Raw genomic sequence first — 20,955 nt, forward strand, 5'->3', positions numbered from 1 at the left:
AGCCAGATGGCAGTGGGATGTCAGGCAAGTCACTGGGCCACTGGGACCCTCAGTCTTCTCAGACGGGGGGACAGGATCGTAGAAGCTGACGCTTTAGGGGGTTGTGGGATGACAGGTGGGCTGGAGGCCGGGCAGGCACCCGAGGGCTGTGACTGTGTCCAGCAGGTTTTTCTTGAGAAGCCCATGCGTATGGGTCAATGATTCCAGGTTACTTCAGACAGACTGGGTGGCGCTTGGGACGGCAGCATTGGGGTCGGCGCAAGGGACAGACACCCAGCCCACACTGGTCTAGCGTTAGCAGAGCTCCTCAGATGCGGCGTCTTCCAGGTACAGAAGCCACGGCCTGGTCCACCGCCCACTCCCGGCCCCTCTGAGAGTCCTTTTCCAGGTGACTCAGCCTGGGAAGCCTCAGCCGCGGCCACCAGCTGGTTCTGGCTCCCGGGGTCACAGGGAAGGGCATGGCCCTCCATCTCTCCCTCCCGAGGGCCCTGACCGTCGGCCCCGTCGGTGCCCTCCCCCAGCAGATGGACGGGCCCTCCAGCACCATCTCTGCACAGAGCGGCTTCCCAAGAGGAAAGGGGAGCTCAGGACAGCTGGGTGGGGGGGAGGGCGAGCCCAGCCCCTGCAGTCCACTCTGGGACCCGCCAGACCCAGGGTCTGGGGTGTATCCCTGGGGGAGGTGGCCCAGGAAAGATCTGGAAGCAGGCCTGGGCCCTGAGAGCCCAGTGGGCTGGGGTGGCCAGGGGACGTCCAGCTGTTTGCTCACCAGGCTGGGCTGTGGCCCGGCTGCTCTGGGCGGAGGCCCTTGTCTCTGGGTGGACCTGGGGAGCCAGCTGCCGGGAGGCCAGCATCCACCTGCTCCGTCGGGGTGGCTTGGTTACCGGCGCACGCGGGGCTGCAGGTGCTGTAGACAATGGCGGCGCCCAGCTGCAGGGAGGGAGGTTAGCCGGCTCCCTGCTGAGCTGGGCCGCAGAGGGGCTGGAGGCGGAGGGACGGGGCTCCCAGCCCACGGGCTTACCCCTCTGTGACCTGGTGGCGAGAGACACAAGGGCCAGCCCCCTCCTCCCAGGCGCCAGGTGTGTCTGCGGAGCGGGGGTTTTGGGGGCCTGGAAGCAGGGCCACCTTTCTGGGGAAGCATTGGCAGATGTTCACAGGTGGGGAGCAGGGTGAGCGTCCCCTAGAAAGAGCCCAGCCTTGCTGAGTCACCCGCTACCTGCGGTCCACACGGCCCGCAGGGGTCGAACGAGCCCAGGCCGGAATCCTGGCCACGTGCCTGGCTGCCCCGTCATGTGGTGTCCCGGAGGCCGCCCCGTCCTGACCCTGCGACGCTCGGCTGGGTGACCTTGACAGTGTCCATGGTCATTTCCAGATGACTCTCCATCAGTCATATGGCTCCTTTGTGTAAACCCAGCTTTGCAGGGAGCAGGAGGGAAGCCTTCCCCATGCCCCCAGCCCCTCCAGACCCCCTGGGGGACCTCAGGGAGCCTCACCTCCAGGTTCCTTTTCAGTGCAAATATCCAAGTCTTTTAGAAAGCACGTCACAGACTCAGACCACTGCTCTGGGCGACCCGAGTGGGGTGTCCTGACTAAGCCCCCAGCCCCCTGGGGAGAGTCACGTGGCTGGCCAGGCCCGGCCATGGGGATCAGGCACGTCCAGCCGTCCTCGTGGCCCCCCGGTCCCCTCGTTTCCCATTCGCAGGCCCTTGTCCATTCAGTGCCCTCCCTCCTCCCGGTGGCCCCCAGGAATCAAGCTCCTTTTCTGTCTTTGCGTCTAATTCTGCCTAGAAGATGCAGCCTCATCTTCTGGGTGAAAACCCCATGGGTGTGGCTCTCCTGTCTCCAGAATCTGGGCGACTTTGGCCTCCAGATCCACATGGTCTTGGTGGTTGGGACCAGGGCAGGAGAGCCTGGACAGTCTCAGGCCTTCCCGGAGGTGGGAGGTGAGGGGACGGGGCTGTCACTGCCTCTCCAGCCGTGTGCTGGCCGCCTGATGAGGGGTTGAGCTGTGACCCAGGGGCACTCAGGTGGCACTTCAGGCAGGCTTTTGGGGGAGCACGTCCAGCGCTGGGAGGGGCACCGCAGCCTTCACAGTGCTGGGCTCCGTGGACTCCTGGTGGATGACGGCTGGGGCCTTGGCGATCCCCGAGGTGGCCCCAGAGGCCTTGGTCCGACGGCTCACAGCCCTGGTGGGTCCCACGGGCACCGGCTCCGACTTAGGAGGCCACACCAGGTCTTGGGCGGGGTGGACACCATCCTCAGCCTTGACTGTCGGCCCCTGTGTCCCACCCTGCCCTGGACTCCAGCTGACCCACAGGGACTGAGCTGTGACCTCTGGTCCCCGCTCGTGGTTCTGTGCGCTGGGCTCCTGGGGTGACAGTGGGTCCTGCTAGGCCAAGGCTGGACCTGCTGAAGGCGGCTCCCTCTGCCACCGCCCTCCTGCCTCCAGGGCTGTTCTGGAAGGCTCCGGGCTCAGGAGAGCATGCGGCCCTCTGGGACTCTCCCTGCGAACTTTGCCAGAAGACCTTGCCCAGCCACACCCACCGCCCTCAGCCCTGCCTTCTCCCTGGGGTCTGGAGCCCTTAAATGCACACTCTTTTCGAAGTCAGTTTCTGCCCGGAGAAGGTGGGTTTTCTTAGCCAATTACCTTTCTTCTCCACCGATTAGGAAGCAGCTGAGCAGGCCCTGGATTCGCTTCGCTGAGAGAGGAGCCCAGACCTCGCTTATAAATAACTGTGCTTTGCAGAGCCACACCATCCGTCTTAGCCCTCCTTCCCCGGGGGAGCGCCTGCATGGCGACAGCTCCATGGGCTGGTTGCCTGGGTGACAACCTTGCTAGACACCCCAGCACAGCCTGAGGCACACGTATTGAGCACCTGCTGTATGCACAGATGCTGTATGAGATGTGCACAGCGGAGGGCCCAAGGGGTGGTCCCCCAAGGACAGGTCCACCCGAAACCCAGGGACGTGGCCAGATTTGGAAGAAGGGTCTCAGGCGAAAGCAGCCTGGATTGGAGTCCACCCTAAATCCACTGACGAGCTTCCTTAGAAGAGACACGTGAGGATGGAGACAGAGACGGATGATGTGGCCGCAAGCTGAGGGACGCCTGCAGCCCCCAGGGACTGGGTGAGGCCGGCAGGACCCTCCTCTGAGCCTCCAGAGAGAGTGTGACCCTGCTCACGCCTGACCTTGGACCTCTGGCCTCCGGGACCCGGGAGAATGGATTTCTGTGGTTTGTGATCATTTTCACAGCAGCCGCAGGAAACGGGCAGGCCACCCACAGGTGACGGAGGAGCCCGACCACGTGTGCCAGGGGCGCCGGGGCCTCACCCGCACCGTCTGTCCTGAGGAGGGCCGGGGCCGGCAAGTGCCCCGTCAGTGTTCAGGCCAAGACGTGGTTTCCTGCCTGCTCGTCTGGAGCCATGGGAGTAATGGCTGTTGGTTTCGAGGTGGGGGCAGAAGCAGCTTCCCCTGGCGGCGGTGGGGCTGCGGGGACAGCCCAGAAATTCTCAGCGCGCCTCCATCCATAAATCAGCATTTCCCAGAGCGAGGGCGCGTCCGCGTGCGCACGAGGTGGCTTTATGTGGGTTTGGGTGGGCATCTTTCATCTTAATGGGCGTGTGTTTATTTTTATGGTTACCGTCTACTGACGGCCACGGCACTGGCTTCCCGTTGCCAGGAGATGCAGAGTTCCTTTCTGGCTGGACAGGGACACTCGGTGTGGGGAGTGGTTGGTGGAGACACCGAGCAGCTGGAATGCAGCTATATTGGGCGCCTACTGAGTGCCAGGCCCGGTGAATAGGCTGAGCCGAGGAACAGGGTGCCGGAGGCCGTTGGCCATGGGTCGGAGGCTCCAGCGATCCCTGTAGGCATGTGAGGGTCACTGCAGGCCTGCTCTCCAGGAATCGTGGTCACTTCCTCAGTGTCCAGGTCACCTGAGGATAAAAGGGCCTCCCTCAGATGTGGGACATGGAGCCCGCGGTGGACACAGGGATGGGGGTGTGGGCAGTCAGCTCCCCACGGGGCTGTCATCACAGAGGACCATGATGGGGGCTCAAAGAGCAGACATTTCTTGTCTCCTCCCTCTGGAGGCCAGAAGTCCAGACTGAGACGTTGTGGGGGGTTCCTTCTGGCGGGGGCTCTCGTCCTTCGAGGCTCTTTCCTGCTCCTGGTGGCTCCAGGAGGCCGACTTCGCTGGGCCCGTGGCCGCAGCACCGCAGTCCCTGCCTGCTGCCTGCACTGTCCCTCTGGCTCACATCCCCCTCCTCTCTCATCACAAGCCGGTCGTTGAATCTAGGGCCCACGCAGGTCCAGGGTGATCTCATCCTGAGATCCTTAACTGTATCTTAGCTCTGTCTGCAAGGGCATTCCCCATAAGGCCTCATTCTGAGGTTCTAGGCGGACCCACCTCTGGAGCCACGGTGCAGCTCGCCCCCGGGGGTGGAGGACAGTGCGCCCCTGTGCTTGGGTGCTGACACCATCACCATCACCAGAGGACCCAGTCCTGCAGGTCTCAGAGCAACAGGCCCCAGCCTCCTTCCAGTCTGGGTCTTGCCTTCGTTTGGGGGTTCTCTGGGGGGCCGGGGGCGAGGGCAGTTTGTAGGAGTCCAGCGGGCAGCTTCCTGTGCCTCCTGAGCCCAGTGGGGAAGGGGCAGGCCCGGGGAGGCCCCCGCGTGCACTTGGAGGCCCTGGTGTCAGCCCGGGCGGCCCTCCTCCCACCTGGGGCCTGCCGTCTGCGGGCCGAGCTGGCCGCGTGGGCCCAGGACGCCGCCTCTAAGAGTGCGCGGCACGTGTCCATCTGCAAGTTGACTTTTTTCTGTTCTTTATTTCTTTAAAGCACATCGTGAGACCTGCTTTGGCATTTGTGCCTGGCCTCCCCCAAGGCGCGCTCGCTCCCCGTCGGGGCCGTCTGCTGCAGTCTAGCGGCTCCCTGGCCCGTTGCGGGCTCCGGGTCCGCCACGCGCACTGGCTCACGTGAGCTGAACGTCGCCTGTTTCTTTTGTCCACTGAGTGCCCGTCTTGCGGCCGGAGCACAGTGCAAAGTTCTGGATATTGAGTTGTTTTCCCTCAGCTGCTGGGAAGCTGTGAGCAGGCGAGAGATGGTGCTTTCCACGTGGAATCTTCTAGAACAGAGGGTGGGTCTTCTTGGGTGGAAATCACCATAGGAGCCAGAGATTTGAGGAGCAGGAGAGAGGTCCCCAGGCCCCCTCTCAGGCTGACCCCGGGATCCTGCCCCCCGTGGTCCTCTCGTTGGAGGGCACCTGACCCCCAGGGCTGGCAGGCCAGATGCAGCCACCACCTGGAGGGCGGCTTCTGATGCCCCCAGCTCTGGCCCTGTGTTGGGGGCGACGGGGCATAGACGGGTCGGGAGGGTTCCGAGGGTGGCTTTGCTGTGGAGAGTGGCCTCTCGCTGCTTTAGGGAGGGGACAGGGACACGAGAGGTGACCAGGACGAGGTCCAGGGGAGAGAGGACAAGGTCCAGCGTGTGTCCCGGCAGTGTGGTCAGGGGCCGGGGCCTGACGGAGCTGCAGAGGGCGGAGCTGGATGGGGAGCCGCTCCGTGCCCTTGGCAGCTCCCGGGCCTGTGCTGAGGCGAGGCAGCGTCTCCCTGGGTGCTGGACCCCTGTCCGTGTCACCTGGCGTTCCCCGGAGGGCAGAGGGCGAGGCCCGAGGGGGCGGGCAGGGGGCCTGATGAGTCCGTGGGTGGGGGCTGCCCCTGCAGGCAGCTTGCTCCCCAGCAGATGGCCCTGGGCCTGCCGCCCTCTGACTCCCTCAGAATGGACCCACTTCCCACAGGAGCAGGGCCCAGACTCATGGCCCTCCACCCGCTGGAGGCGCGTTGGGGGTACTGGCACTGAGCGTGGTCCAGGAAGAGCCAAGTGTCTGCCTGGACCTAGGGCGGGGGCTCCCTGGGAGGTGCACCTGCTTCCCCCGGGGCCCTGGGGGGAGGGTCTGGGGGTCCTGAGGGTCCCTCCTGGTCCGAGTGGTCCCTGAGCCATATGCACAGGCCCTGTGCTGACCTGGTCCCCCAGGGTCCAGCCCACCCCGCCCCCCATCACTGACCCTGCCCCCTACCCCTCGTCCTGGGTGGCAGTCCCAGCCCTGTGCTGACGTCCCCCAGGGCCCAGCCCACCCCACCCCCCCAACACTGGCCCTGCCCCCCTCATCCTGGGTGGCAGTCCCAGCCCTGTGCTGACATCCCTCAGGGCTCAGCCCACCCCGCCCCCTGTCACTGACCCTGTCCCCCACCCCCTGTCCTGGGTGGCAGTCCCGGGGCTCACGGACCCCCGGTCTCGTCTGGGAGTCCTCCGCCCAGTCCGTGACTTAGAGGACTTGTGTTCTCCATGCCTGGCTTCCTCCCCGGGTCCAGGGCGATGCTGACAGCCCTGAGCAGCCCTTGGTCCTGCACCACACACGTGCGGGTGGGGGCGCTGCCCTTCCGTCAGGCCCCGGCTGGGTCTCGGCCTCCTGCCTTCCCACCCCGGCTGGGTCTCGGCCTCCTGCCTTCCCACCTGCGGCCCCGAGGTTGCTCTGCTGTTCTCTGGGCAGCCTCCTCCCATTTTCCCGTCCTACCCTCTCATGGTGATGCCAAAAGGCTGGGGGTTGGCCCTTGGGGCTCTGGAGGGTGGGGGCACCAGTGGAAACAGAATTTCCTGGAGCAGTTAGCAGGAGACGCAGGTGAGGGGGGCATTCACGGTGCTGCCCCGATGCCCACCTGTGTTTTCTGGGGCTGATCTTGGAAGGCTGCCAAGTGGCTGTCGGGCTCGCTGAGCAGGGCCCTTGGGGCTGATGGTGTGTGGGACCTGGTTCCTGTGTGTGGAGCAGCAGCTTTCGGCATCCTGGATGCTGGGCTTCCTCGGAGCTTGCTGAGCGACGGGGGCGGGGGGTCAGGATGGCCCAGGTGCCCGCAGCCATGGGAGGGAGGTGCCTGCGTGCAGCCCAGGTAGGAACCCGAGTGGACCCGGGTGCCTGGTCTGCTGAGTCACACCCACCCACAGTGTCCCTTGTGGAACTTCCCTGAGTGACTCCTCGTGCACCGGTCAGCCCGGCCGACACCCACGTCACTGGCAGACTGCGGGGCCTCAGGACTGGGCAGCGCGGGTGCTGGAGACGGAGGCGCGGGGGGAGTGTCCGGTGGACCAGCCCCTTCCTCCTTCCCATGGGGAACCTGAGGTCGGCGGGGGTGGGGCTCGCCCAGGGCCACGTGGGTCTCAGTGAGTGATGTGGGTGGACATCCAGGCAAGTAGATTTTTAGGCCAGGAGACTGGAGTGGCTGAAGGCTCACAGATGGTCGTCCCCCAAGGAATAGGCAGGGGCTCCAAACTGGCTGACAGGGCTGGGGGCTGTGGAGGTGGGCCGATGGGGTTGGCGGGGCTTGGGGCCTGGGGTCAGCCGAGCTGAGCGCGGCTAGTTACTAAGTTGCAGAGAAACATTCCACTGGCTCCTCCAATCAGCATCCCTAGTGCCGTGTGGGACCAACCGCCCAGAACGGCACGGTGTATTCCTGGTCCGCCTCCGGGAGGAGGGGCACGGCCTCGCCCCTCCCGGGCCTCCGTTTCCCCGTCTGTGAGGTGGGGGTGCTCCCAGCAGCCCCCCCGAGGCTGCTCCCGTCCAGCCTTGCTGTGCTGGCTGGGGCTTCTGGGGCGATGACGGAGGGCCCCAGGTTGTGCGAGGGGGATGGGCAGCACATAGCACTGTGCCCGCGTCTTGTAACCCCCGCGGTCCACACTGGCATTATTTTTATCTGTTCTTATTTTTCTCGTTAACTCGAGTCCTTTTTTAAAGAGCTGTGGTTTCCTAGGAGGCCGATTACGATAAATACCAGAAAACAGACGCCTGTTACCAGCCACTGTGCGGGGGCCGGCAGACCCTCCCCGGGCCTCGAAGCTGCGCTTTCTCCATCTGCCGAGCAACGCACGTGTCTTCCGGCTCCGGGGACTCCCGGGGTGACACTGGGGCTCGGGGGGCCTTGGAGTGTGGCGGGGACCGCTGGTTGCCCAGGAGATGGCAGAGCTCTGTGTCTGCCCCCCTCAGCGAGGCCGATGAGAGGGGCTGGGGGCACCGAGGCACTTCGCAGGCTGTACACATGCGGGGCCTCTTGGTTTGCTCCCAGAGCTGAGCGTGTGTAGATCTGAGTACGAGCTGGTGCCTGGAGACCTGAGGCTTCTCCCCACGCTCAGGAGCTCCCACGTAGGTCCCCCGTGCCCACCAGCGGCCCGCTCTCCCCGCACGCCTTGCCACCTCTGTGGGCATCCGGACAGCTTTCTCTGTGTCTCTGCTGTCTGTGGAGACCAGGCGCACGGTCAGTGCTTGTAGGTGGTGGAGAGAGCGATGTAGGTGGCCGGGCAGACGGCCCTCTTGGCGTGGAGCTCTGGCCACCAAGCCCACGGAAACTCGATCTAGCCTGTCACCAGCCTTGGGGTGGGGTTGGCAGGGGGGCCGAGTCCCCTCAGGACAGTGTCTGTGTCCCGCCTGGAGGGGCCCTTTGGACACCGGCCCGTGAGCACTCCCTCTCCTGGCTGGGAGGCCCTCCGGATTAGCTGTACCCATAGGCCTGGGCAAGCAAAGCCGCGCGTCAGTGAGTCTGGAATGAAGTGTCCCCATGAGCCCCGTGACCTGTGCGTGGGGAGCATCAGCCTCACTTGGACTCGGGGCCCTGAGCTCACATCCAGCTGTGCGCCTGCACGTGCAGCCTTCACTGCCCCGATTGCAAGGAATCCTTGTTAAGCCATCTCAGGGCGCAGGGTACAACCCAGGGAGAGCAGTGCCGACTCGGGGGCACTCCCTGTCCCCAGAAAGATCGCCTCCCCCAGGTGCCTCTGTTCCCTCAGCCCCCAGGGTGGAGGTGGTCACAGTCGTTCCCAGAAGAAGCTGGGGAAGTGGATGCATTTTGTTCTCAGGATCAGCATGTCACTGGCGACAGTAATGACATCCTGCTGTCCTCTGGGCCAAAGCCAGCCGAGTGGGGTTCCCTGGGGGCCGCAGCGACCGCTCAGTGTGCGGCGGGGGAGGAGTGACACCCCGGGGACCGGGCGGTGGGCGCAGCAGCGCCGCGAGCGCCTGCCAGCCACGTGCCTCTGGGAGCCGAGACCCCCAGAGGTGGCTAATTAGTGTCTGCAGACCCTGCGCATCGTCAGACGCTAATCCTTTAAGAACAGAGAACGTCTCCAACGACAGCTGAGCTCCAAGCCAAATAAATTAAAACTTCTCCTGCACAATATCTCGTAGCCTTGTTAAGTGGCAAGATTATGCAAAAAAAAATCATTAAGTGAGATAATGCACCCTTCGGCGTGGCGCCTCCAGACGTCCATTCTCTCCCACCCGGCCCTGCTTAAGCTCGATTCCAGGGGAATTAGTGGTATTACTCTTTAAATCTTCACTTGTGTGCTATGGCAGCGTGTTGCAAAGCTTTTGAAATGTCTCTTGAAAGCAGCGCCTGGTTCTCCTGCCTTACGAGGGGGTGAGCGTGAGAGATTTCAAAGCAGGCTGATCTGGAGGTATTTTGATCATGTGCCAATAGGTTTTTTTTCATCTAATGAAAAAGAAAAGGTGTTGTTTTCCTGAAAGTTACCGAGATAGAGTTGTTTCAGGGAAGATGAGGGACAAGGAGGAGAGACGGCCTCGGAGGGGAGCCCTCCTCCCTGGCCGCTGAGGGCCATGCCCGGCGCTGGGCCCTGGGACCCGGCCGGGGCAGAGGGGGCCGCAGCCTCCCTGGTCTCATGTTCCAATTGTGCGTTGGCGGATGAGTGGATAAGTGAGGCCTCTACGTACGAGGGAATACTGCTCAGCCCTGAAAAAGGGGGACATTCTGACACCTGCTGTGACATGGGTAAGCCTTCAGGATCTCATGCTCAGTGACGCAAGCCAGACACAAAAGGACAAACACTGAAGGATTCCGCTTGTGTGGGGTCCCTGAGCCATCAACTCTGTAGAGACAGACAGGAGACAGTGGGGCCGCGGGCCGGGGTCGGGGTGGGCTGTTGAGTGTTCAAGGGGGCGGAGTCTCCCAGTCTGGGGAGGTGGCTGGTCCCACGGTCACAACCGCGTGAGCGGACGCTTATCAGTGCTCAGGTGGTAAGCTTTGTGGTGCATGCATTTTGCCACGGTAAAAAGAACGAGGCTCCACTGTGTCAAAGGGCGAGACGCAGGCAGCTGCAACATCATTGAAGCAAATGACAGTCTGTGCTTTCTTGTTGCTGTTGTCTGAACTGAAGCACAGGCAGATCACAGCCTTGCGTCCGCTTCTGGGTACGGCCTAAGGGTCCGTGCTTTTCGAAAGGGCTGATCTAGAGTTGAGGGAGGGTAGAGCAGATGGTAGGGGGCGTCCCGCTCCCCCTGCGCCCAGTGTCTCCTCCACTCCCCTCCCGCTGGTGTGTCTGTCATGCTGCTGAGTTAGTATCCATGGTTCGTTATGCTTAACCAGAGACCACAGTCCTCATCAGGGCCTGGCGTGCTGGTGCACATTCCATGGCCCTGACAAGTGCACCAGCGGGTGGGATCCCCCACACCCATCCTCTGTCGTCTTCTTGCTCAGGCCACTGGGCACTGACCTCTGGGCACTGACCTTGCACCCCGCGCCATCCAGGCCGTAGGTCCCGGACGCCCAGGGCCCCCCATCTTCCAGGCAGCTATGATGGCAGATGGTTCACAGCCTGGGCCCGGGGTGCAGGCAGGGGGCCTGCTGCGGCCTTGGCTCTGACGTGACCGTGGGCAGGTCACCCCTCAAAGTCACCACGATGGCGCCAGGTGCCTCGGGGACTGAGCGTGGACCCCTGTGCCGGGGCCCTCTGGGGGCTACAGCAGGGGACTGGGGGCCACCCCTCCTAGGTGACTAAGTTGTGTCTTCGTTGCCCTGCTTTGCAGTGTGGTTTTATGACGTAGCACAAGACACAGCTGAAATTCCAGCATTTTACTTTACTACCTTTTCCCTTTGTCTTTAATACCAAAAAGTGGCGCTCAGGTGACTTTATTCCCTTACGACACACCAGTCACAGACACACCTGCCTTTCTCGGGAGGAGAGGCCCCTCCACCCCCGCTTCTCTACCCGCAGCTCCTCCCACCACTGCCGCCCCAGGGCTCCCGCGTCGCTGCTCCCACTCCCTGGGCCGGCGGCGTCTCTGCCCCCCTTTCTCCCGGGCTCACGTTTGAGGGAAGCCCACCAGGCAGCTCGCTCGGCCCCGGGACCTCCAGCATCCCCACTCACAGACCCCTCTCCCCATCACGGAACTCGCGCAGCACGGTCGGCCCTCCCCTGTCCGCGTGTGTGCAAGTCCGGGTTCTCCCGGGAGCAGAAGCAGCTGGCGTGTCTGGAGAGGGGGGAGAGGCTTCTTTTAAAGAATTGGCTCCTGTGACTGTGGAGATCTGGGAAACCCGAGTCTGACGGGGAGGCCGGGAACCCGGGAAGAGCCGACGCTGCCGTCCAGTGTGCGGCCGGCTGGAGACGCAGTCCCCTCTTAGCTGGGCGAGGTCTCTCTGTCCCCCTCGAGCCTTCAGCTGGTCAGACGAGGCCCACCCACGCTGCCGAGAACAATCTGCTTTACTGCCTCGGCCAACTGGAGTGCTCACCTCCTCGAACGGTACTTCCATGGCACTGTCGAGAGTCACGTTTGACCAGGTATCCAGGTGTGGCGGCCCGGCCAGGTGGACACGGACTCACCCATCACGGGAAGTTACGTTCGGGCGGCGGCGGGAGGGCCGGGGTGTGATGATCAGCGGTGTGAATGGTCCGGGGCTGAGGGCAGCCATCCCGGAAGGCACGTCTCCTCCTGGGGCTGGAAGGCCCCGCGGCCCCAGGGACGCAGGCGATGCCGGGGCCTGGCACGGGGCTTGCCCTCCAGCCGGTGTGTGGGATGCCCTTGGGGCGGGGCGGGCCAGCAGGGCCCAGGGGCAGGTGAGCTGGGGCCTCCGGGCCGTGCTGAGGACACTCAGTCTGTGGACCGAGCACGTGACTGCGAGGATGGAGAGCCAGGTGCCCCTCAAAAGCCCAGGGGAGGGAGTGGCCCGGCGGGCGGCTCCGGATCCCCACCTGCCAGGATGGCGCCGAGCAGACACGGACTCACGGGGGGCACTGGTATTATTCAGAGCTCTGCACCGATGAGGGGGCTTGTGTGTGAAGCTGGGCTGTGGGGTCCCTGCCGGCTGCACCTCTCCAGGCACTGCACCCTCTCCTGCCCCCGGCAGACGGGGCCAGGTCCTGCATCCCTTCTCCTGAGCCATCCGATGCAGTCCCTGGGCCCTGGAGGCGGAGAGGGTGCAGATCCCAGCTCAGGGACACTGAGGAGAGGCTGTGCCCCGCACTGGAGCCCCTTGCCCAGGCCAGCTGGTCGAGGTCTCCAGAGGTAGGAGTGGAGTCAGGCACCGGCCAGGAGCCCGTGGCCACGTCATGGGGCTGGTGTTCACACGGGGGCCTGCCCACCGGGAGGCCAGACTAGCTGTTCTGGGGCCGCACCCCTTGTTGTGAGCCCCCCAGGGCCAGCACGGCCCCCGCTGGGCAGCTTTGCCTGCCCCCTCGCTTCCCCCACAGGCTGCCTGTCCTGTGCCCCAGCCAGGCCGGCACCTCCTTCCACGTCCTCGGCCCCCCTCCCCGCCCTCCACCGCCCTGGGCTCTTTTGTCTCCAGTAATGAGGGCAGCCCTCCACAGCCCACCCATCCTGGCCCCTTTAGATTCCAGGGCCCCTTGGAGAGTCTGAGTCCAGAGGGCCCTCTGGTAGACACGGCATGGTCCTTCTGTGCAGCCGATCCTTGGTCAGCCTTACAGAGGAGGGGCATTCTGACACGTGGAGGACCCTGGCGAACACGACGCCAGCGAAGATGCCGGGCACGGAAGGGCAGGTCCTGCGGGATGACCCTCGTGCGAGGTCGCTGGGGTCAGAGCGCGAGACAGAAGGGAGACGGTGGGGCCCAGGGGCTGGGGAGAGGGGAGGTGGGTGTCTAATGGGGACAGGTTTCAGTTTGGGAAGAAGAGAACGTTCCGGAGGTGATGTGGTGATGGTCGCATGGTGTGAGTGTACTTGGCGCCCCTGAGTAGTCGAGAAGGTGAATTTTACTCTCTGCATTTTACCAGAATAAAAACCGAGTAAGTGCGTAAATAGAGGAGGTGGCCTCCCCCAGAGGGACGCACGTGTGCACGTGGATGTGTACACAGACCCCTGCGTGCAGAGGCCCGCAGCCCCTCCCACTAACGGGCTGCAGCGTGGCGGGGCCCTGGATGGCTGCGGGGGTGCTGGTGGGTCCCCACTGTGTGAACGGGAGGCTCCCCCGGCATCTCCATCGCCCTTAGGGTGGATGCCCCGTGTGACCGCCACCCCCACACCCTGGTGCGCAGCACTGGCCTGAGTCTGAGCTGTTCCAGGAAGATGCTGTCTGGACAGCGGGTGCCCTGGATGGGAAGCGGGGTGCGTCCCAGAGGGTCCCCGGTGTGCCCTGAGCTCCAGGGGCCGAGTCGAGGGGCCCCGGGACGTTGGTCAGCTGTGCGCTTTGCCAGCCGCAGGTGCTGGGCAGGCTGACCGTGAACGCTGCAGTCTGTCCTGATTGGCCCGTGCCGTGCAGGGGAGGAAGGGGTGTGTCTCAGGGCTGAGCTGAGCAGCGGGAGCCGCTCCTGTGTGTGTGTGTGCCGAGGGGCGGGGGTGACGGTGCCCCCGTTAGCCGTGAGGGAAGGCACAGCGCGGGGCTCCGTCTCCCTCTCCTCCGGTCTGCCCCTGCTCCTGTGACTCAAGCCCTGGGCCTCCTTCCGGCAGAGGGGAGGCTCCCACTGCCCAAGACTCTGTGCCCAACGGCAAAGCTTCCCGTGGTCCAGGCGAGGGGCTTGCTCCCCCGGTTTGGAGTCGCAGCGTCCGAGCCTGGACCTGATCTGGGACGTTCCCCAGGGCAGGGCTGGCTGGCACTTGTCTTCACCAGGGAAGTGGATTTTGGTCGCTCGGGATGTTGGAGGGCGCGGCTCAGCCCCAGCTGCCGTGGGCGGCGCCAGGCCCTCTGCTCCTGAAGCACCACCTCCAGGAGCCCAGGTCTGGGGACCGGAGCCTTGGCTGCTGATGTGTCCTGAGTGGGAGGCGCCTTCTGCGCGGAGGCGAGGCTGAGGCCAGGAGGCCAGGAGGCCGGGAGGGAGGGTGCTCTGCCCCGCCCCCTGTGCATCGCTAGCACTGTGGGAGGGCACCAGCCCAGGACGGGCCACTTCCAGGCTGGACGTGAAGGCCCGCCTGGTCCAGGGCCGCACAGGAGGGCGTCATCACTAGGAGGGGCAGTTGATGGGGGAACCGCTGTGTCTGCGCCAGCGTGAAACCTTCAGTGAACTTGCCTGAATATCAGAGCGACCAACAGGCCCGCCTGCTGGGGACGCGGGGCGGGTGGAGCGCCACGGATGGCAGGAGTTTCACTTTTACGGCCAGGCAGGCCCAGGCCAGCCAGCAAGGGTCTGTAGATGAGGCAAACTTAGCAGCCTGTTAACAGCATGGGGTTTGCAACGTGGTGACCAGCTGGGGCCCGTGGGCGCAGGGTGCACTGTCCCTTCCCTGTTGGTGTGAGCATTTTCATGCTGAGCAGCCAGGGTGAGTGATGGTTCTGAACTCCCACCAACCTGTGGCTGGGATCCCTGGGGGGTGCACGTATGTCCCAGGGGACGGAGAGTGTGGGACTTAGCTGGAAGGATGCCATGAATGCCATGTGTTGACCACGCAGCACCAGGGCCCCTGCACAAACGCACGGTGCTCCTGTGACTGTCACGGGGGCACAGGGGCACAGAGCTGCGAAGCGGGGAGGGGCTGTCCTGGGGCCGCGGGCGGGCAAGGGCCCACGGCTCAGACGTGAGACCGCGTGTGTCATGTGTTTGCTAAGGTCACGCGGCTTGGACACGCTTTGGTAGCAGGTGTGGAGGCCCACCCTGGGACTCCCCGGCCCGGCCACGCCGTCTCCGGCCCTCACCGGCTCCTGCCGTAGGCACACGGCTCTGGCAGGAGGAGGGAGAGGCTGGAGGCTGAGAGACTGGTCTCCACCCTCAGTCCTGAGGCGTCCACGCAGCGCAGGGCTGGGGTGAGACGTCCTGGAAGGCGGCTCTGGGCCTGGTCACTTGGCACCGGGCTGAGCCCAATGGGCAGAGGACCTAAGAGCCCCGTGGTGAGGACGTGGGGTGGGGCAGCTAGACCCTGGGAACAGCGAGGTGTCTGACCCGGAAAGGCTGATGGCTCTGGTCCAGTGGGCATGGAACTCATGTGGGTCAGCAGTGGCCCTGAGGGCCCGTGGGTGCCGTGGGGGCCTGAGCACCTCTGGGAGGAGGGCTGTCTGGATGCCAGGCTCGCCCGTCTCCAGACACCTGGGTCTTGTCTCCATCACGGTGAGTGGACCAGCTGGACAACACGAGGAACACCCTCCTGGGAGCCTCGGTTTTTGTGCTCACTCGGTGACACCCAGCATGTGGCCAGCGGAATAACGCACCCCCCATGGATGCCCACGTCCTGACCCCCGGACCACGCGGTGTCCCCGCACCTGGCGAAAGAGCTCTCAGGTGATTAAGCTGGGGGCCTCGTGTTGGGAAGTTATCCCAGGGTATTGAGTGTCTTCAAAGCGGTCAAGAGGGTCCTCACAAAGTGGAGGCAGGAAGGTCAGAGGAGAAAGCAGGGGATGTGACAACGGAGGCAGAGGTTGGAGAAAAGTGAGGAAGGGGCCCAGGAGCCAAGGAAGGCGATGCCTCCGGAAGCTGGGAGGTCAGGGCCCCCACCTGCCCTGGAAGGAGGCGCCCACACTTGACCTGGGCCCTGCAGGCTCCCTTCAGGCTCCGGAGCTGGGAGGGGTAACCTTGCGTCACTGGAGGCCACGCTCCTGACGTCTGCTGAGGCAGCCGCAAGAAGTTCGCTCCCAGCCTGTGGGTGCCTGGGCCCCCCACCCCACTGCCTGCTCACTGCCAGGTGACCCATGAAAGCAGCAGGAACAGGACGGTCCCTCCCGATCGCCCCCTCCTGGGAGGGGAGGCTGGTGCTCAAGGGACCCCGGGGCGGGCTGCTCGTCAGAGTCAGCTCTGTTCCCCGCTGAGGTGTCTGTAGGGCATTCCAGCTGGGCGGCGGGCTGCAAGGTCTGGTACGCACCCTCAAACCCCTCCATAGACATGGTCCCCGGGGGCGTGCAGGCCCCGTGGGAGGGCACATCCACGCCCCACCCACTGGGGCAGGGCTCGGCTCAGAGCCTTTGGTCAGTGATAGCCTCTGCCAGTCCTGAGAGCCCCACCCCCTGGGTGCTGTTTACGCCCATTTCTCAGGTCGGGAACCTGAGGCAGAGCCTGGACGCAACCCGTGCGCCTGGTCTGCGTGGAGACAGACATGATGGCTGGTGGTCTTGACGAGGGGCTTCCCCTACTGCCCTCCAGCACCACCCCCACCGATGGGCACGGAGCAGCCTTCCCCGGTGGATGCGCAGAGAGGGCGGGCCCTCTGTCCACGTGGGGTGCTCCACGCCGTGTTCCCGCCTGCACAACTTCTTACTCCCTTCTGCAGCGTCGATTGAATTACAAAAAGCTGTCCATGCAGCCTTGAAACAAGAGACCTCGTAAACACTTTATTGGAACAAGCTCATGGTCTGCTTGCTCATAAAGGTGCCCCGGACAGCTCCACCCGGCGCCGGGCAAGTGATTGGCTGGCTTCATGTTCATTGTCAGCAAACAGGCCATCCAGGCGCGTGGCAGCACGCAGAGCTGTGCTGCGTGGCCTCCGGCCCGTCCAGAACCGAGATCAGCCAGGTGGGTGTCCTGGCCCCTGTGTGGCAAAGCTGCTTGACTCCCGTCCGGTACCCCTGCCTCTGCCCCGCTGGCCGCGGGCCTGGCGTCGCCTGGCTTCCCTGCCCTGCTGCTCTTCGCGGAGTTTCAGCAGGAAGCAGTGCTGACGGGACCGGGGCACACATGAGCTGGTCGACTTCCCAGGGCGCTGGTCAGCCTCCGGCCTCAGTGTCCTCGCTCTCAGTCAGAGCTGGGACTTTCTTGTCCTGGTTCCCTCCTCGGTCCGGCCCCGATTTCCATGTTGGAGGCTCCATCTATCCCACGATTGACAGCCAGGGGCACCCAGGGGTGCAGGACGCAGGTGGACCCCAGGCTTCTAGAGCCCCCGTCGGGGAGGACTTACGTGAACCCGGGCAGACCCTCACCTTACAGGCCGGGGCCTGAGTGTTGCACCGGACGGGAGTGGTGGCTTCAGGTCGGGGACAGGGCCTCAGCAGCCAGGCTGCCAGGGAGAGCCCTTCGCCTCCGACGTCGCAGACCCACCTCCTGTGTCTCTGAGCTGCACACGCACAAGTCTCAGGACCTCAGGCACCACAACCTGGGTTTCTGTGGGACGCAGAGCTGCAGGTGTCTCCTTGAAACACCAAGGTCAAGTCCAGCAGGAAAGGAAGAAAGAGCAGGAAGGAGTGCGAGCCGGAGTCCAGTGGCCGGGCCCCAGGAGGGAGGGGAGAGGCGACCGCGGGCGCACTGCCGTCCTCGGACGGTCCCGCCTCTTGCCCTGCGCCGCACTGAGCTTCAGAGACTGTATTTTGTCCCGTGACTGACGGCTCAGGCTTCCCCAAAGTGAGACCTCTGGGGCCTGAGCCCAGCGCCCAGGCTCCGGAAGGCGCTGCCTGTCAGCCTTCTAGCCTTGCCCTGAACTCCTACCCCGTGCTTTTCCGATGTGCCGCCCCCACCCCTGCTGTAGGGAGCCCTGGGCCACGTCTGCTGCCTGGGAGTGGCCGCCCCTCCTAGGTACGCGGGCAGTCAGGGCTTGTGGGTGGTGGCACCTCCGACGTCTTCCACAGTGGACCTCGGGCTCCCTAGGGTGTGGGAGTCAGGGGTACCGGAAGGAGCACTGGAAAGGGTCTGGGCCATGACAGTCACTCAGTCATCCAACAAACGCTCATTAGCCCTGCCCTGTGCCCGGAGCTGGGACAGAGAATTCTCCTCTGCTGGGGGACCCTTTGGCCTCCGTGTGCTGCCTACCACATGAAGCCCTGCGCTGCGGCCCAGAGGGGCCGCCTTCTTATCTGACTGGCGAGCCGCCTGGGGATCCTGTCTGTGCCGGGCTGGGGCCCCCGTGCACAGTGACCTGCCATGACCACCAGGGGCCACACGTTCCAGGCAGGCTGCGGGCCTTCTCTGACGGGTGGTGGGCCCCACGCCCCCGCTGTGACGCCCAGGCGCCCAGGCCGGCGTCCTGCCCCACCCCCGGGGACCGCGCAGGAGCTGGCCCAGCCGGCTCTCTCCCCGCCGGGCCCCAGGCCTCCAGCCCGCGATGCTCCCGTGTTTTCTCTTCTTGGGAAAGGAGCTGGAGAAGAAGCCCCTGGGCCGTGGGCCGAGCAGGGCTGGGCGCCAGGTGTCTCCGGAGCCCCTTCTCCAGAGGGGGCCTCTGCACCTGCCTGCTCCCCTCTGCGGTGAGCGGGAGAGGGCGGTAAAACACCTGGAAACCACCTGGCGGTGCGGGGCTCTTCGGAGGCTCAGGCAGCTCTCCGCCTCCCGAGGGGGCGGCTGGGAGCCAGGCTGTGTCCTAGGGGTTCACGGGCTCAGACGCCAAAGGCCCCGCTGACTGCTGTGTCCCCCAAATTCTTCTGCTGTCTTCACCTTCCAGTGGCCGAGGTGAGGGCAGTCAGAGACAGCAGGTGTCCACTCGCGTGCGGGGGGCGGGCCCTGGGCACCGAGGGGTGCCTGGAGACGGGGCAGGGGACAGGCCGGGGGGCCATTTCCCACGTCAGATGCTGGCACAGCCTCCGGGGGCGTCTGTGGGCTCCTCGGCGTACACGCGGTGGGGACGTCATGTCCTTTGTCATTTCCACGAGCATTTTAATAGAAATCGGTTGTTTGGGTTTTTTTAAGTTTTAGGTTTACAGAAAACTTGTGAAGATAGTTCAGAAAGTCCCCACGCGTCCTGTGCACACTCCCACCGTCATCAGCTCCTTGGGACTGTTTGGGGCGCTGGCTGCAGTGAAGTGGGCGGGACTGTTATGTCGTCATTAGCTGAAGTCCACGCATTTCGCAGAACTCCTTACCTTTTGTCTCATGTCCGTTTTCTGTCCGGGACCCCATCCTGGCCCCCACACACCAGTCAGACGTTCTGTTTCCTTGGACTCCCCCCGACTGCCCGTTTCTCAGACTTGCCTCGATTTTGAATGGCTTGACAGTCTGAGGGAGCCCGGCAGGTGTTTTGTGAAACAGTCCCTCCACTAGGTCTGGTCGGATGGCTTCCTCGTGATTTGACAGGGGTTGTGGGTTTGAGGGAAGTGAAGGGACAGCCCCACCCCATCACACCCGGGCACCGCCGTCCACTCCTGGTCCCTGCGATGCTGACCTCGGTCACCTGGCTGAGGTGTGCTTGGCCGGCATCTCCTTCTGAAGTTCCTCTTTTTTCTCTCCCCATCCTGGTCTCTTTGGGAGGAAGGCACTGCCCAGCGCAGGACTAAGGGGTGGGGAGCCACGCCGCGGGCCCCGTGGGCGGGTTCTGCACCTGCAGGCATTGTCCCCCGTGTGGTAACCGGTCCAGGCGCCCCGCGTCAGCGTGGACGCACAGACTCTCTATACTTGGAGAGAGGACCCTGTTCCGCGCTGTTTAGCTGACTGGTCAAGCTTAGCTTTGACCACTGGGGGCTCCCGTGTGCCTCTGACTCGCCCGTCCCCGACCAGGGATTTTGTGTTTGTTGTGGAGCACTTCTCTCCTTCTAGAGGCACCACAAGATGCTCCAGGCCGTATCTTTCCTACCCAATCCTTAAATCAGCCATTTCTCCGAGGAGGCCTGGCTCCCTTTGGGACGGTGGTGGTAGAGACCACGAGCGGGAGCTCCTGGGGCCCCCAGCTGGCAGAGCCAGGGAATACGTATGGGCGCTCGCCCTTGTACACACACATCTGTATCTGTGTCTGCATCTGTGTCCACGTTAGGCTGAATGTGTCTCAGCGCTGAGCCATCGCCACGTGGACCGTCCCCACCCTCCTCTCCTTGCCCACCTGACCTCCCTCCCGGAGCAGCACTGAGGACCCTGCCTCCACCACCCACCATTCGCCTGGTCCTCGGTTGGTTCAGGGGTCGATGTGTTGCAGTACCAGAGTGGTCCTTCTGTGTCCCTCAGGAGCGACACGTCAGCTGGGGACAGTGCCTGCAGGCCCCCCAACCCCGCCATCTCCATGGACACAGGGCAGCTCTTCTCCCCGCCCCCCAGCAAGGTGGGTTTGTACATTTCCAGCAGGTGAGGTGCCCCCGACACCATCTGGACCCCTTCCTGGGACTCCCCCAACCTCCTAAGTGACTTGATCACGTTTGTGTACACGAGGGGTCTCTCTGTGTCGTGAAGTAATGCAGCTCTGGCAATCTTGTAACACCACGTGCTCTCCTTGCAGTGTTATCCAGGACAGTGTCACTGGCCTGAAGTCCCCCTGTGCGCCACCTCTCCCCCGCCTCCCCTCCCCCCATCCCCGCCCGTCTCCTGCCCTCTCCTCCCCAAACCTCTGGCAACCCCTGATCTCTATTCCATCTTTATGGCGCTGTCTTTTCCGGAACGTCCTATAGGTGGAAACCACCCAGAACGTAGCCTGTTCTCATCGGCTTCTTCGGCTCAGTGACATGACGTGGGGCCCCCCGTGCGGCTCTGAGCTCCAGATCTCCTCTCTTTTTAGTGCTGAGTGCTGTCCCGTCGTCTGGCTGCACCAGTGTTTGCTTATCCGCTCAGCACCAAAGGCATCTTGGCTGCTTCCGGTTTGGGGCCATTACGAGTAAGAAGTTTCTGTGAAGTTTCAGTCGCGTGTAGCTTCCTTTTCTTGTACGTGGACAGACGGCTTCGAATCCGTATGAGTAAGTACTTAGGAGCGTGAGTGCTGGCTCGGACGGTGAAGACGTGCTTAGCTCTGCGAGGAGCCGACCGTCCTCCCGAGCGGCTGCACCGCGCCTGCACCCTCGCCTGCACCGAGCGCGCGCACCGGCTGCTCCACGTCCTGTCCAGCGTTTGACGGTGTCGGCGCTCCGCGTTCTGG

At 64.0% G+C, this 20,955-nt stretch overlaps 1 protein-coding gene and 1 long non-coding RNA gene across 6 annotated transcripts in view; one reads left to right on the top strand and one right to left on the bottom strand.

Annotated features, from left to right (window-relative positions):
• The window catches only part of TAFA5 (TAFA chemokine like family member 5), a 164,429-nt gene that overhangs the window by 76,809 nt on the left and 66,665 nt on the right, over nt 1-20,955 (top strand). The window lies entirely within an intron of this gene.
• LOC140700531 (uncharacterized) lies at nt 4,804-7,920 on the bottom strand. 2 transcript variants are annotated; one of them, XR_012078944.1, is made up of 3 exons: nt 7,820-7,920; nt 6,713-6,925; nt 4,804-5,121 (listed from the first exon to the last, which is right to left on the bottom strand). It is a non-coding gene; the product is annotated as an uncharacterized lncRNA (long non-coding RNA). The 2 variants fall into 2 exon arrangements; XR_012078943.1 differs by lacking the exon at nt 7,820-7,920 and having other exon boundaries at nt 6,713-7,388.

This window comes from Vicugna pacos, chromosome 12 (genome assembly GCF_048564905.1).
Source record: "Vicugna pacos chromosome 12, VicPac4, whole genome shotgun sequence".
Lineage (NCBI taxonomy): Eukaryota > Metazoa > Chordata > Mammalia > Artiodactyla > Camelidae > Vicugna > Vicugna pacos.